This window comes from Odocoileus virginianus, chromosome 27, assembly GCF_023699985.2.
Source record: "Odocoileus virginianus isolate 20LAN1187 ecotype Illinois chromosome 27, Ovbor_1.2, whole genome shotgun sequence".
Classification (NCBI taxonomy): domain Eukaryota; kingdom Metazoa; phylum Chordata; class Mammalia; order Artiodactyla; family Cervidae; genus Odocoileus; species Odocoileus virginianus.
Window position 1 is genome coordinate 34,862,972 of NC_069700.1, and position 14,416 is coordinate 34,877,387.

A 14,416-nucleotide genomic window follows, 5' to 3' on the forward strand; every position below is an offset into this window, starting at 1 on the left:
TGAGACTTCAGCCTTGGGTTAATTAGCAGAACTTCAAAAGATGTTGGGTTTATTAAACATGCATCTTGTACCATATTAAAGAGAAATTAGGTTATGAGAAAAATGTAAGTTGTTAGAGGTTATGGAATATGTTCTTAAGCTTGCCAATCAGTAAATGCTGGCATAACAGTTCAATTACTTGTTTCTTGGCTTTGTTAAGGTTTTTATGGGTTAAAAATTGAAATATGTGATGAAAGCTACTAAAAATGAAGCATTTCAGTCTGTAAAGCAAATAGGATATCTGTTGTCAATGAGAAAAAGTATAAAGAATGCAGATATTTTTGTTGAAGAAAAAATTATGATAATAGTTTTGTCCTAGAGCTAGTTGTTTTCAGATGGAGAAAAATAAGGGATGAATTATATGGATACAAAAAGTGATGAAAGATTTGCAGAAAAAAGTGGAGGGGGGACTCTGAGAAAAGAATTTTGTATGCTGTCAGGAGTGATTTAAGATTAGATTGGATTTAAATGAATCTTTGTTATTAATAGTAAGCTGGTATAAGACTAGAATTTGGTTTTTGTTCTCCCCAAAAGTTTCCTAGAATATCAAGCTGCTTTGGATAACAGGCTTCAAGTTTCTTTCTCGAGCTAACTTTGAGTATTCCAAAGGGCTCCTAGACACTCAGAAAAAAATAGTGAAGTAACTAGGATTTCTCTTACTTAGTTGCTCAGTCAGGTTCAATTCTTTGCAACCCCATAGACTGTAGCCCATTAGGCTCCTCTGTCCATGGGATTTTTCAGACGAGAACCCAAGAATGTCCATGGGTTGCCATTTCCTCCTCCAGGGGATCTTCCTGACCCAGGGATTGAACCCATGTCTCCTGCGTCTTCTGCACTGCATGAATATTCTTTACCCACTGAGCTATTAGGGAAGCTCTAACTAGGATTATTTGGTAAGTTAAATAATATGGACAACATTTAATAACTTTCAGATCATACTGCTGAACTAGGTAAGAAACTTAAAGAATTCTAATGGAAAGCTGGGATTCCCGGATGGCTCAGTGGTAAAGAATCCGCCTGCCAATGCAGAAGACACAGGTTCAATCCCTGGGTCAGGAAGATTCCCTGGAGTAGGAAATGGCAAATCACCCCAGTATTCTTGCTGGGACAGAGGACAGAGGAGACTGGAGGGCTACAGTCTGTGGGGTTGCAGAGAGTCGGACACTACTGAGCACGCACAATGTTTTGCTTCAAACCATATTTTTGACTCCAGTGTTCAGAATGGAAAGAATTGTCTAGTGAAGTTATCATAGAATACAATTATTTATGATGTGTATCACTGCTGGCTTTAAGTTCAAACTACCACATAATCACACTCATTTCACATGCTAGCAAAGTAAAGCTCAAATCCTTCAAGCTAGACTTCAACAGTATGTGAACCAAGAACTTACATATGTTCAACCTAGATTTAGAAAAGGCAGAACCAGAAATCAAATTGCCAACATCCACTGTATAATAGGAAAAGCTAGAGAATTCCATAAAAACATCTACCTCTACTTCACTGACTATGCTAAAGCCTTTTACTGTGTAGAATCACAACAAACTGTGGAAAATTCTTAGAGATGGGAATACCAGACCACCTTACCTGCCTCTGTGAAACCTGTATGCAGGTCAAGAAGCAACAGTGGGAAATGGACATGGAACAATGGACTGGTTCCAAATGGGGAAAGGAGTACATCAAAGCTATATATTGTCACCCTGCTTATTTAATTTATATGCAGAGTACATGATGAGAAATGCCGGACTGGATGAAGCACAAGCTGGAATCAAGATTGCCAGGAGAAATATCAATAACCTCAGATATGCAGATGACACTACCCTAATGGCAGAAAGCGAAGAGGAATTAAAGGGCCTCTTGATGAAGGTGAAAGAGGAGAGTGAAAAAGCTGGCTTAAAACTCAACATTCAAAAAACGAAGATCATGGCATTTGATCCCATCACTTCGTGGCAAATAGATGGGGAAACAATGGAAACAGTGAGAGACTTTATTTTGGGGGGCTTCAAAATCACTGCAGATGGTGACCGCAGCCATTAAATTAAAAGACACTTGCTCCTTGGAAGAAAAGCCATCACAAACCTAGACAGTGTATTAAAAAGCAGAGATATCACTTTGCCTACAAAGGTCCATCTAGTCAGAGCTATGATTTTTCCAGTAGTCATGTACAGATGTGAGAGTTGGACAATAAAAAAGACTGAGTGCTGAAGAACTGATGCCTTCAAATGGTGGTACAGAAGACTCTCGAGAGTCCCTTGGATGCAAGGAGATCAAACCAGTCAATCCTAAAGGAAATCAACCCTGAATATTTATTGAAAGGGCTGATATTGAAGCTGAAGCTTCAGTACTTTGGCCACCTGATATGAAGAGCCGACTCAAAAGACCCTGATGCTGGGAAAGATTTTTGAAGGCAGGAGGAGAAGGAGATGACAGAGGATGAGATAGTTGGATGGCATAATCGACTCAATGGACATGAGTCTCAGCAAACTCCAGGAGATGGTGAGGGACGGAAGCCTGGCATACTGCAGTTCATGGGGTTGCAAACAGTCAGACATGACTGAGTGACTGAACAACAAGAACAAACTAAAAGCATATGTACAATGCTTGTTACAATTGAGTATTAGTGCTAAAATGTATAGCCTATCAAATGTTTCCCCGTCAGCACACCTCTGTTCTTGTTTGTTGGATCTGATTAGTTTCCCCCATCATGGAAAACTAGGCCAATAAACAAAAAGTAGGCCTAGCACCGAGGGACCTGAAACGAGCTGTGGCTCATTGCAACTGAGCCACAGCTGGCAATGCTGGAAAAATACATTGATTATCAGTGCTTTCTATGGAAAGATTTGTAATTAAAGGGGGAAACATACACTGTATATCTTGCAAACAAACACTGTATATATGTTTGATATACAAACAAACATTGTATATCTGCTTTAACCATTAAGGGGGAAACAACACATTCAAAGAATAATACAAGATGCATTTTGATTATTATCCTCATTGTAATATGTCTACTGATTTTCAAATGTTTGCCCAGGTATTATGACAAAGTAATCAAAGAGACAGGTAATGTTTTCACAATACAAAATGTTGATGCTAAATTTGGAAGTTGAGATTATTTCCAACTTTGTGTCCATTCCCAAAATTATGGAGGACTATGCCTCATTTTGCCACTCCAATACTCTTGCCTGGAAAATCCCATGGATGGAGGAGCCTGGTAGGCTACAATCCATGGGGTCGCTAAGAGCCAGACACAACTGAGCAACTTCACTTTCACTTTTCACTTTCATGCACTGGAGAAGGAAATGGCAACCCACTCCGTGTTCTTGCCTGGAGAATCCCAGGGACAGGGGAGCCTGGTGGGCTGTCTATGGGGTCGCACAGAGTTGGACACAACTGAAGCGACTTAGCAAGCATGCCCCACTTTGGGCTTCCCTGATGCCTCGGATGGTAAAGAATCTGCCTGCAATGCAGGAGACCCTGGGTCAAGAAGATCCCCTGGAGAAGGAATGGCTACCACTCCAGTCTTCTTGCCTGGAGAATCCCAGGGACAGAGGAGCCTGGCAGGCTACAGTCCATGGGATCGCAGAGTTGGACATGATGGAGCGACTAATACTTTAACTTTCACACATGCCCCACTTCAGTAGAAAGTCTCCATAGCAGGTGTTGGCCCATTCCCTCAAAACTTTGGGGAAAACTGGAACAGAAATGGAACTAAAACAGGGTTCCTCTACCAAGCCGGTGATTAACCTCTTTTCCAAAACTTTATTCTCTTTCTTCTTCTGTACCTGTCCCTCCTCAAGACTGAGGAGTATCAAGGAAAAGGGGGAACTGAAATGGAGCAGAAACCTGTGGTCTTTGTCCCCCATGTCCTCAGCCTGCCTTTTGTCTTCGGAAAAACTTCCAATGAGTAAGTTTAATCAGAGAAATAAATGAGAAAATGCAGAAACAACGGAAAACAGTCATCAAGACTAAATAATAATGGTTAAGTCATTAAACATAGTCAAGGACCATTAGTTCCTCCTCAAGGACTATAGGTAATATTCTGAGCCATATCCTGTGAGCTGTCTTATAGATAAAACCCCCACCAGGTGGGAGAAGTTAACTACATGGTGACTGACTATAGCCATGACATAAGCTGCCACAGTTCCAAGAGCTGGCCTCAAAGGAAGGGGAACAAACTGACACTGAAACTAAAGATGAACCATACTTAAAATGATCAAGATGCTCTATGTCAAAAAAACAAACAACCCAATCAAACAATGGGCAGAAGATTAAAATAGATATTTCTCCGAAGAAGGCATACATATGGCCAAAAAGAACACAAAATGATGGTCTACATCACTAATTATCAGACAAATGCAAACCAAAACCACAATGAGGCGTCATCTCACACCGGCCAGAATGACATCATCAAAAAGTCTACGAACAATACATGCTGGAGAGGGTGTGGAGAAAAGGGAACCCTCCTACACTGCTGCTGGGAATTGATACAACCACTAAAGAGTATGGGGGGGTCCTTAAAAAAGCTAAAAACAGAACTACCATATGGCCAGCAATCCCACTCCTGGGCATATATCCAAAGAAAACCATACTTCAGACAGATACACGCACCCCAATGTGCATCAATAGTCAGGACATGTAAGCAAACTGAATGTCCATCAACAGGTGAATGGATAAAGAAGATGTGGTCCATATATACAGTGGAATACTACTCAGCCATAAAAAGAATGAAATAATGCCATTTGCAGCAATATGGATAGACCCAGAGATTATCTTACTATGTAAAATGTATAACTCCTATGTGGGATCTAATTTTTAAAAAACAATACACATGAACTTATTTATAAAACAGAAGCATACTCACAGACTTCTAAAATAAACTGAAGGTTACCAAAGGGGTAACTTGAGAGGGAAGGATAAATTAGGAGCTTGGGATTAACATACACACACTACTAGACATAAAATAGACAACCAGATTCTGGCAGTCCAGGGGCTAAGAATCCACTTGCCAGTGCAGGGGACACGGATTGGAACCCTGGTCCGCGAAGACTCCACACGCTGTGTAGCAACTAAGTCTGTGGGCCAGAATTGTGGAGCCCGTGTGCCCTAGAGCCTGAACGCTGCAAGGAGGGTCGTGCCTGCTCGCCACGACTAGAGAAAAGCCCTCCTGCAGCAATGAAGACCCAGCACAGCCAACAAGTAAAACAGAATCAAATTTTTAAAAATAAAATAAAAATACATTATTTTTTTAGAAAAATAACCCAACAAGGACCTACCACAGAGCATAGGAAACTATACTCAATATTCTGCAATATGAGTGAAGAATCTGAAAAAGAATAAATATATGTATAAGTGAAGCACTGCATTGCACACCTAAAGCTAGCACTACACAACAGTAAATCAACTATACTCCAACAGAAAATTAAAAAATTAAAAAAAAACAAGATGACGCTGATTAGACCACCGAACGACCAGTTTCAAGATGACTGTCAGAGCTGACTGCACTGTTTCTGCGTGTAGTCCCCTCCCTCCGTCTATAAAAGCTCTTGTCCCCTGATTGTCGGTGGCGGGGAGTCGGCCTTTGGACAAGCGTCTGCCCTCCTACCAAGGTTGCCAGCCTCCAAAATAAAGCAAACCTTCTGCCAACCTTGCCTCTTTAGTGGCTTTAGAGTGGCAAGCAGCTGGACCCCCCCTTTCGGTAATAACCATATCAGCAGCTGTGAACCTCAGCAGGGCACACCTCCGACACTAGGAGCCTTGGCCAGTGAGGACACGGGCAGCGTGGGCAGGGGAGGCTAGTCTCTACAGGCTTCAGCGCAGGGTGGCCCTCCCCCTCCGGGGCCTCAGCCTCCCCATCTGTCCAGAGCCAGGTGCTCTTTTCCCAGTACCCACCCAGTACTGCCTCCCTACTCCTCACAGGCACTAAATATATCTTGTTCCTCTCACCTTGGCAAAGCCTCAGACACACTTTCCCACACTCATGCACAGCAGTGGTGGGTGGGCGGGAAGGCAGCTGAATTCATCAAGGGAGAAAGAAATGAGTCTGAATTTTTTCCTTCTTAATTTGGCACTTTTCAGTTAGAAAGCAATACTTGCTTCATAAAGAACATTTTGAATTTAGGTTTGGAGCAGTAAAGGGCAGGGATGTTTAATGAAGGACCCTCAACCGGGGTAGGTAAATAAGTATCCTGGGGAGCCCTGCTCTTTGGGATCTGAGCGAGTACAGCTGTCAGCAGCTGGGGTGGGGGCAGGGACATCCCCCTTATAGGAGCAGTTGGACCCACCCCTGGTGGTGGGGAAGGGACTCAATACAACCTTGTTGGAGGGAAATGCACCACCCCTGGGAATTTTACCTTCCAGCTAGCTAGGTGACCTGATGCCGCTCAATTTTGTTTACCGCAGCCCTGCTTGTAGGAACCAAAGGCTGGAAACAACGCCAATGCCTGGCCACAGGGGACCAGTTAAGTAAATCACGACGCAGGCCTGCAACGGAATGCTCTGTTCTTGAATGGAAGGAACCCTCCAAGCCATGTCACTAAAGCGAAATGAGCCGGGTTCGGCACCGTGCGCCTGGATGCTTCCATTTTTATGGGGGGAAATACAGGAGCAGAGCGTATTTTTGGAAAGCTGAGTAATGGTGGTTGCCTTCGGGGAACTGGGTGGCTGGGGGATGGGAGTGGGCATTTTCACCATGGGTCTTCTTGTGTCTTTTGGGTTTTGCCTTGCATAAACTGCATGTTCTTTTAAAAAAGCCTCCAGCCTTGCAAGGGATGTGCAGATATAGAGAACAGACTTGTGGATGCAGGAGGGGAAGGAGAGGGTGAGACGAATGGGGAGAGTAGCATGGAAACATACGCTACAAATGTAAAACAGACAGCCAGTGAGAATGTGCCGTATGACTCAGGGAGCTCTGTGACAACCTAGAGGGGCGGGATGGGTGGGAGGGAGGTCCAAGAGGGAGGGGACATATATATATATATATATATATATATATATATATGGTCGATTCATGTTGATGTATGGCAAAAAACCAACACAATATTGTAAAGCAATTATCCTGCAATTAAAAAAAAAAAAAGCCTCCAGGCTCCAGGTGTTGGAGGAGAGCTGAATAAGCTGGGAGCCAGGACAAGGTTGTACTCGAAGCGTGGAGGGAGGGGACAGCAGTCAAGACTTGGCAAGTCAGGCTAGGAGGGAATGCATGAGAGCAGAGGCCACTCTCCAGCCTGTCCAATCCAGGGAGGGTGGAACTGGCTGTGGTCCCATCCTGGATGCAGGCAAGGTCTCCTGGCTCCCGGCTGAGGCAGAATGTGCAGTGGAAATAGCTCTAGCCTTGGGGTTCCTGCTCTGCCACCAAGATGCTGTGTGATGCCAGGCAATTCACATGGCCTTGCTGGGCCTTGCTGTCAAACGGGAGTGATGCAACCAGCCTGAAGGATTAGATCAGACAGAGGAGAGGGTCCAGCCGGCTCTCACCCCGGAACAGACGCGCAGAGGTGGTCCAGGAGGCCAGGCAGGCAGCATTGGGACGGGGAAGTGGGAGGAGGCGTGGGAGCCTCCAGCACCGCGTGGCCAGACACACCACCCCAACTCGCCCCTGCCTCCTCCAAACGGCCTCATGCCCCCACCCAGGGTGCAGGTGGGCGACCTCACTCTGGCAAACGCCGGGGCCTCCCTGAACGGCGGTCAGGGGCTGCCGTTACGGAGCACAGCATCTCTCAGGTCAGGAAGCCAGTGTGGCCGGAATTCGCTGCTCCTGGTGGGTGAGCCCCATCTGCACTCAGCGCTCCTCAGGCCATCAAATGGGCACAGCGCCCATCTGACCTTCCTCGCTGTGGCTGTAAAGCTGTGAGGCCCAGAAAGCCCTTTATCCCTAACGACAACAGTTGGCATTTGTGGAGCGCAGACTTGGGGCCAAGGCCTGTTCGCACGCCTTGACAGCTCTAACCTCCACCGCAGCCCTGGAAGGTGGGGGCCGTTGTCACCCCCACAGTGCAGATGAGTGCCCAGGGGCTGAGACCTGACTCAAGGAGACTGCCAGCTCTCACTACGGATTTGTCACCTCTGTTGCTGGAATGGGGGTGGGGGTCCCTTTTCAGGGTGGACCCTCTCTGCATTGCAGGAGACCCGGGTTTGATCCCTGAGTCAAGAAGATCCCCCGGAGAAGGGCACGGCAAACCACTCCAGGATTTCTGCCTGGAGGATCCCACGGACAGAGGAGCCTGGCAGGCTGTGATCCACGGGGTCACAAAGAGTCGGACACGACTGAGCAGCTAACACCAACACTAGCCTCTCTGTGGAGCCAGGGGAGGTGCCAGGCCTTTCCGGCCTGCAAGGATGGTGCAGCCCTTGGCACAGGTGTGGCATCAGCGGTGCAGGGCTCTGGCCCCAGCTTGACTGCTGACCAATGAGATCTAAGCCGGCTTGCACCATGGGGGTCCCAGTTTTCTAACTCGTATGATGAGAAAACAATACCTGAGCCTTCGAATATCAAATAATAAAAGGGAAGTAAGCTCTTTTTGAAAAACACAGACCCCTCTGAAAATCTGAAGTTTCAATGCTGCCCTTGACCTCAGCTTTAGAGAGAAAGGAGCCCCAGGGTGAAAGGTGGGTGTCCCCCCTCAGGCCCCAAGCCCACTGCTAGCTGCCTTTAAAAGACCTTGAGGGCAGAGGCTGTGGTCACGTTCCCTCAACCCCTAACCTGGAGAAGGGACAGAAGAGTTAGGGACATGAGCCTCAGGGGTGAAGTGGGGAGGGCAGGCCCGGTGTGGACGGCACGGTGTGGGCTCACACGGCTTTAGTCACTAAAAACCACAGGCCTCGGAGTCATCTGGCTTTGCATTCTCCTCCCACCCTCTACCCAACCCATCAGCAGGTCCTGAGCTTTACCCTCAGCCACACTGGCCCCAGAGCCCCTACCTCCCCTCAGTAGCCTGGTCCTCCTGCCTCTGACCTTGTTTGTCTCTCCCCAACCCTGGTCTGTTCCCCAGGCAGCAGCCAGGAAGAACCTGGTAAAAGCTAAATCTGACTCTTCCAGCGCACTATTCACATTCCTCCCGTGGCTCCCCATTTCCGCTGAGGAGTCCAGTTCCTTGCCAGGAGGCCCTGCACAACCCGCTGGCCCTCCCCTTGCCCCTCTGGCCTCACCTCCTACCATTCTTTATCTCCTCCAGCTCTACTGACTTCCTTGCTGTTCTAACCCCAGGGCCTTTGCACCTACTAGGAATGGTTCCCCACCCCCACCCCCAGATTTCCAGTTCTGCTCCAATGTCCTGACCTCCCCCTATTTCAAATCTCAACTCTTTTCCCACCCCAGCTCTCCTCCTTTCTCCCTTTCCTCCTCACTTTTGCAATCTGCATAACACTTGTCACCATGCGACAGTCTCTCAACACAGTAGTCATCACGCTTGCTGTCTTCCTCTCCCACTTAAAACATCAACTCTGTAAGCCTAGCGATTTTGTCTGACTCTCTACTGTATTTTATCAACATCCAGAGCAGTGCCTGGCACATAGAAAGTGCACAAGACTTATTTATTGAATGAATGAAAAAAATGTCAACCTTTTGAAACATTCATTCAGTAAATAGCAGAAACACTGAATTCTGTACTCTAAAGTCAAATACAGTCACCTGCAGAGTCGATGTCCAATAAATGCTGATAAAGACACAACCAAGAGCCAGCATCCCAGAAGAATGGGGGTCCCAGGTTCCTCCTGTCCTCTGTCTCTGGGCCCCTTCCTCTCCTCCTGGTCAGCCCTCAGGGTCCAAGTCCACAGTCTCTTCCTCCATGACTCCCCGTGATGTTTCTGCCCTTGGGGAGGTGCCCTCCCTCCTCAGAGACCCGAAGTCCAGGCAAAATAGGTGTCAACAGCCTCGGCCTGTCATCCCCCCGCTTCATTCTCCCTTCACATCAACCACAACCATTTCTGAGTACCTACTGTGTGCCAATCTCTTCATACACTCTATTTATAATCCTCATAACAACCCATTAAATATATAAATGAATCATAACACCCCCAAAATATACACAATGGAATATTACTCAGCTATAAAAAAGGATGCATTTGAGTCAGTTCTAACGAGGTGGATGAAACCGGAGCCTATTTTACAGAGTGAAGTAAGTCAGAGAAACACCAATACAGTACATTAACACATATATATGGAATTTAGAAAGATGGTAACAACGACCCTATATGCAAGACAGCAAAAGAGACACAGTTTTAAAGAACAGACTTTTAGACTCTGTGGGAGAAGGCGAGGGTGTGATGATACGAGAGAATAGCAGTGAAACACGTATATCACCATATGTAAAACAGATGACCAGTGCAAATTCAATGCATGAAGCAGGACACTCAAAGCTGGTCCTCTGGGATGACCCAGAGGAATGGGGTGGGGAGGGAGGTGGGAAGGGCGTTCAGGATGGGGGGCATATGTACACCCACGGCTGGTTCATGTCGAAGTATGGCAAAACCACCACAACAATGTAAAGTAACTAGCCTCCAATTAAAATAAATAAATAAATAAATAAAAAACCCACATTGAAATAGGTAGTGACTTCTCTGCCTTCTCTGAGACCCAAAGAGGTTAAATAACATGTCCAAGGTCACACAGCAGGGGGGAGGCAGGGTCAGACGCAGACCCAGGGGTGAGTCCCTCCCCTGCCCCAGTGCCCAGAGTCACTCCACGGGTATCACCCCGGCCCTCCTGGCCGAAGGGACCAGCTCAGCTCAAGCCTGGACGGGGCCCCGGGAAGCCAAAGCTGCGTGCCCTCACCCAGGGTGGGCCTCAGCTTCCACAAACATTCCCACAGCTCCCCAATCCTCAGGTCACCCGGACATGGACGAGTTCACTGTGCCTGGCCTGGGGCCACACAAGGACCCTCACCAGCCCCTGCTGGGGCTTCTGAGGCAGCAGGAAGGGTCCAGGTCAGCTGGAACACGCTGTCCTCTCGGCCCTCCCCGTGACACACCCCCCCAGGCTGACTCCGGGTTCTGTTCACACCTTCCCTGCGGCCTGGGGTGCACGCCGTCCCCCTTCCCATGGATCGCCTCTCCCCAAAACTGCCCTGCTTCCCTTCGAGGGCCAGCTCAGTGCCCCCAAGATGCCCACTTCACCCCACACCCTGGTGCGGCTCCTCAGCACCCCCGCCTTCAACCACGCCTCGCTGTCTCAGGAGACAGCCTGCTCTCCGCCAGGTCAGCACTAAGAGTGGTTGGTTATGGCCCTGCCGTGGGGCTGGACAGGGAGACCGGGTTCGAATCCCAGCTTTGCCACTTTACGGGCGGTGTGACTTTGGCAAATGGCTTAAATGCTCTGTGCCTCAGTTTCCTCATCTGCAAAATGGAGGTGATGCTACCTGAACCCCAAGGAGTTGGTCTGAATTCACCGTTATTATTACCATGGGTATTATTACTCACACTTCCCAGAGCTTCAGAGCTTTCAAAACAGGAGGCTGTCTGGGTGATCTCCCTGGTGTTAGTCCCGCAGCTGTGTCCGACTTTTTGTGACTTCATGAACTGTAGCCCGCCAGGCTCCTCTGTCCATGGAATTCTCCAGGCCATAATATTGGAATGGGTTGCCTTTCCCTTCTCCAGGGGATCTTCCCCACCCAGGGACAGAACCCGAGTCTCCTGCATTGCAGGCGGATTCTTTACCCTCTGAGCCACCAAGGAAGCATCTCCCTGGATGCCCTCACATCTCCTTCTCCCCTCTATGGACCAACATCCAGCAGACATTTGCTAAGGATTGAACCGTGTCCCCTCAAGTTTTTTTATTTTCCATTTATTTTTATTAGTTGGAGGCTAATTACTTCACAATATTGTAGTGGTTTTTGCCATACATTGACATGAATCAGCCATGGATTCCCCTCAAGTTTATACAGTGATGCTCTATCCCCGCGAAGCGACTGCATTTGGAAAAAGGCTTTCAGGAGGTGATTAAAGTTAAATGAGTTCACGGGGTGAGGTCGAATCCAACAGGATCAGTGTCCACGTTAAAGGAAGGGAGGGCCACGCCCTCTCCCCAGGCTCCAGCAGACGGGGGCGCCGGGTGAGGACACAGCGGGGCCGCTGTCGACAAGCCCAGAAGACGAGTCTCACCAGGGCCCCAACAGGCCCTCGATGTCGGACTCCCAGCCTCCACACTGTGAGAAATCAATGTCTGCTGTTTAAACCGCCCAATCTGTGGTGGTCTGTTACAGCACCCCAGCTAGAACCGCTTTCCATGAGACAGCTGCGCTTCATCTAGAGCCCCAGGTCTCCAGGTACCCTGGAAAGAGATGGTCCCAGACCTGGCTTTGTCTTGCCTTCTTCTCATTGGATCTAAAAACCAGACTACCCAACCTCCATCTCCTGTGAGGTGGGTGACCCAGACAGTCCCCAGAGGGCCTGCCTCCAGAAACTATAAACCCCAAGGCGGGGAGGCAGCAAAGGGATGGAAGCAAATGGGGAGACTGAGCGAGGCAGACCCCCGAGAGACATGGAGCTGAAGGAAATGGGTGGGCCCATCCCAGGAGGAAAGGGTGGAAGGGACCCTCCCCTCCCCTCCTCCCAGCCGCTCCTTGGACCCCAGACTTCAGCTCCTCACCCTCCCCAGCCTTTCCCCTCTTCCTCCAGCCCCACCAGGCCCCAGGCCCTCCCTTCTGCTCTGCGCTACCCAGCTCCCAGGCCAAGCGGGTGGGGTGACATCTCATTAGGCTCACCCACCTCTAGGGAGCCTGGAAGCCCGTTCTGCGTGCTGCAGGCTCAGTAGGGAAGGAGACCAGGCTTCCCCCAAGGGGCCTACACTCCAGCGCTGGCAGGAAACTAAGCAGTGGATAAATATCACTCATTAGATGATAAACATTAACAACAGCTAAAGAAAATCAAGCCCAGAAGAGGGAAGTTGGGGCAGCCTCAGGTAACGACCAGCTGACCTGGTGGACACACACCCCAGTTCCCCACCTTCCTGGGGGCTCATCTGGGGCGTGTCCTACACTGCTTCTCTGAGGGGCCGCTGGATGGAGATGCCACTGCCCACAGCGGGAACCTGCTTAATCAAGAACGCTTCCTGCCTCACCTCCACATGTTCAGTGTTTCCAGGGACCACCTCCAGTGACCCACTCTAACCACAGCCCCGTCTCAGTCTCCACAGATGGGGTGGGAGCTGGTGGGAAGACAGGGCCCCATCCCCTCTGCTGTGGGTGCGTCTCCTCGAGACCACTCATCCCACAGGCGGACACTCTGTCCTGACAAGATGTGTCCTGTCCCGAGCCCTCCGCATCTCCAGTCTGGAGGGGCAGGAACCAGGTCTGCCCGCCCTGGGGGTGATGCTCCTGGGGCGTGCACCGCAGGTTTTCCTGAAGGCACAGAACTCTGAGCAGGAAGGAGGGGCACAGAACTCTGAGCAGGAAGGAGGGCCCCCCCACCCTGAGCAGCACTGGGGTGGGGGGCATGCAGCTCGCTCTCTGCCCCTTCCTGGCTGAGGAGAGCTCTGGGGCCACGGCTAGGCAGAGAAAGGCAAGAAGCACACACTCAGTCCTTGAAGGACATCTTGTCCCACTAGATGCCCTGGGGTAACTGCCCAGTCCGGGGCTGGGTGGGGAGTGGACACTGCATCCCTTCCCCTGTGAGGCTGAAACCCACCTGCCCGTTACCCTGCAGAGGCAGGGGGGCCAGCCACTGAGCCAAACACTCCTGGCTCTAATTGCAGCCCTGATCCTCCCGGTGCAGCTCCGTGCTACACTGTGAACAAGCCAGAAAGCTCCGTGCCTCAAGGAGCTGACGTTCTAAAGGACTGGCAAGACAAGAACCTGGTCAAAAAAGTAAATGATCAAGTGTGTTAGAAGGTGACAAAGGCTCGGGAAGAACAGGCAAGCGGAGGGAACAGGGAGGGATGGTGGGGGCTGAGGAGTGGTTTTGTTTTACACAGGCTGGTTGGAGAAGGCCGTTCTCAGAAGGTGGGATTTGAGCAGAGGTAAGGGAGGGCGCCATGCAGATATCTGGAGGAAGAGTGTTTACGACACAGGAACAGACGGTGCAAAGGCCCTGGGGTGAAGCCCAGCTGCCAGGGTTGAGGAACAAGGGGGCCGCGTGGCTGGAGCAGGGGGAGTGAGGGGGAAGGCTGAAGTCAAGGAGGCTGAGTGGGAGGTGATGCAGACACATGGCGGCTTGTAGGTCAGAGGGGGGCCTATGACTTCCCCCCACCCCGCCCTGCATCGAGTGAGACAGGAGCCACTGCAGGGTGTGAGAAGAGGTGGGGTGTGACCTGACTTAGGTTTCAAAAGATCCCTGGCTGCTGGGGGAGGTGAGGGGGAGCGCGTATTACAGGGAGCACCTACTGGCAGGCAGCTGCAGCCCCCCACCCTCCCCCGCAAGTGAGGGAAGATGGGGACTCGGAGCAAG

At 49.6% G+C, this 14,416-nt stretch overlaps 1 protein-coding gene across 5 annotated transcripts in view; it reads right to left on the reverse strand.

Annotated features, from left to right (window-relative positions):
* PACSIN1 (protein kinase C and casein kinase substrate in neurons 1) overlaps window positions 1–14,416 on the reverse strand; it is a 64,543-nt gene that overhangs the window by 13,021 nt on the left and 37,106 nt on the right. For 2 of the 5 annotated variants that reach the window (XM_070456579.1, XM_070456580.1), the window contains exon 2: window positions 5,314–5,363. The exons of the other annotated variants lie outside the window; for them this stretch is intronic. The gene's annotated coding sequence lies outside the window, so the exon portion shown is untranslated. The remainder of the gene's footprint in view (window positions 1–5,313; window positions 5,364–14,416) is intronic. 5 annotated transcript variants of the gene reach the window in all.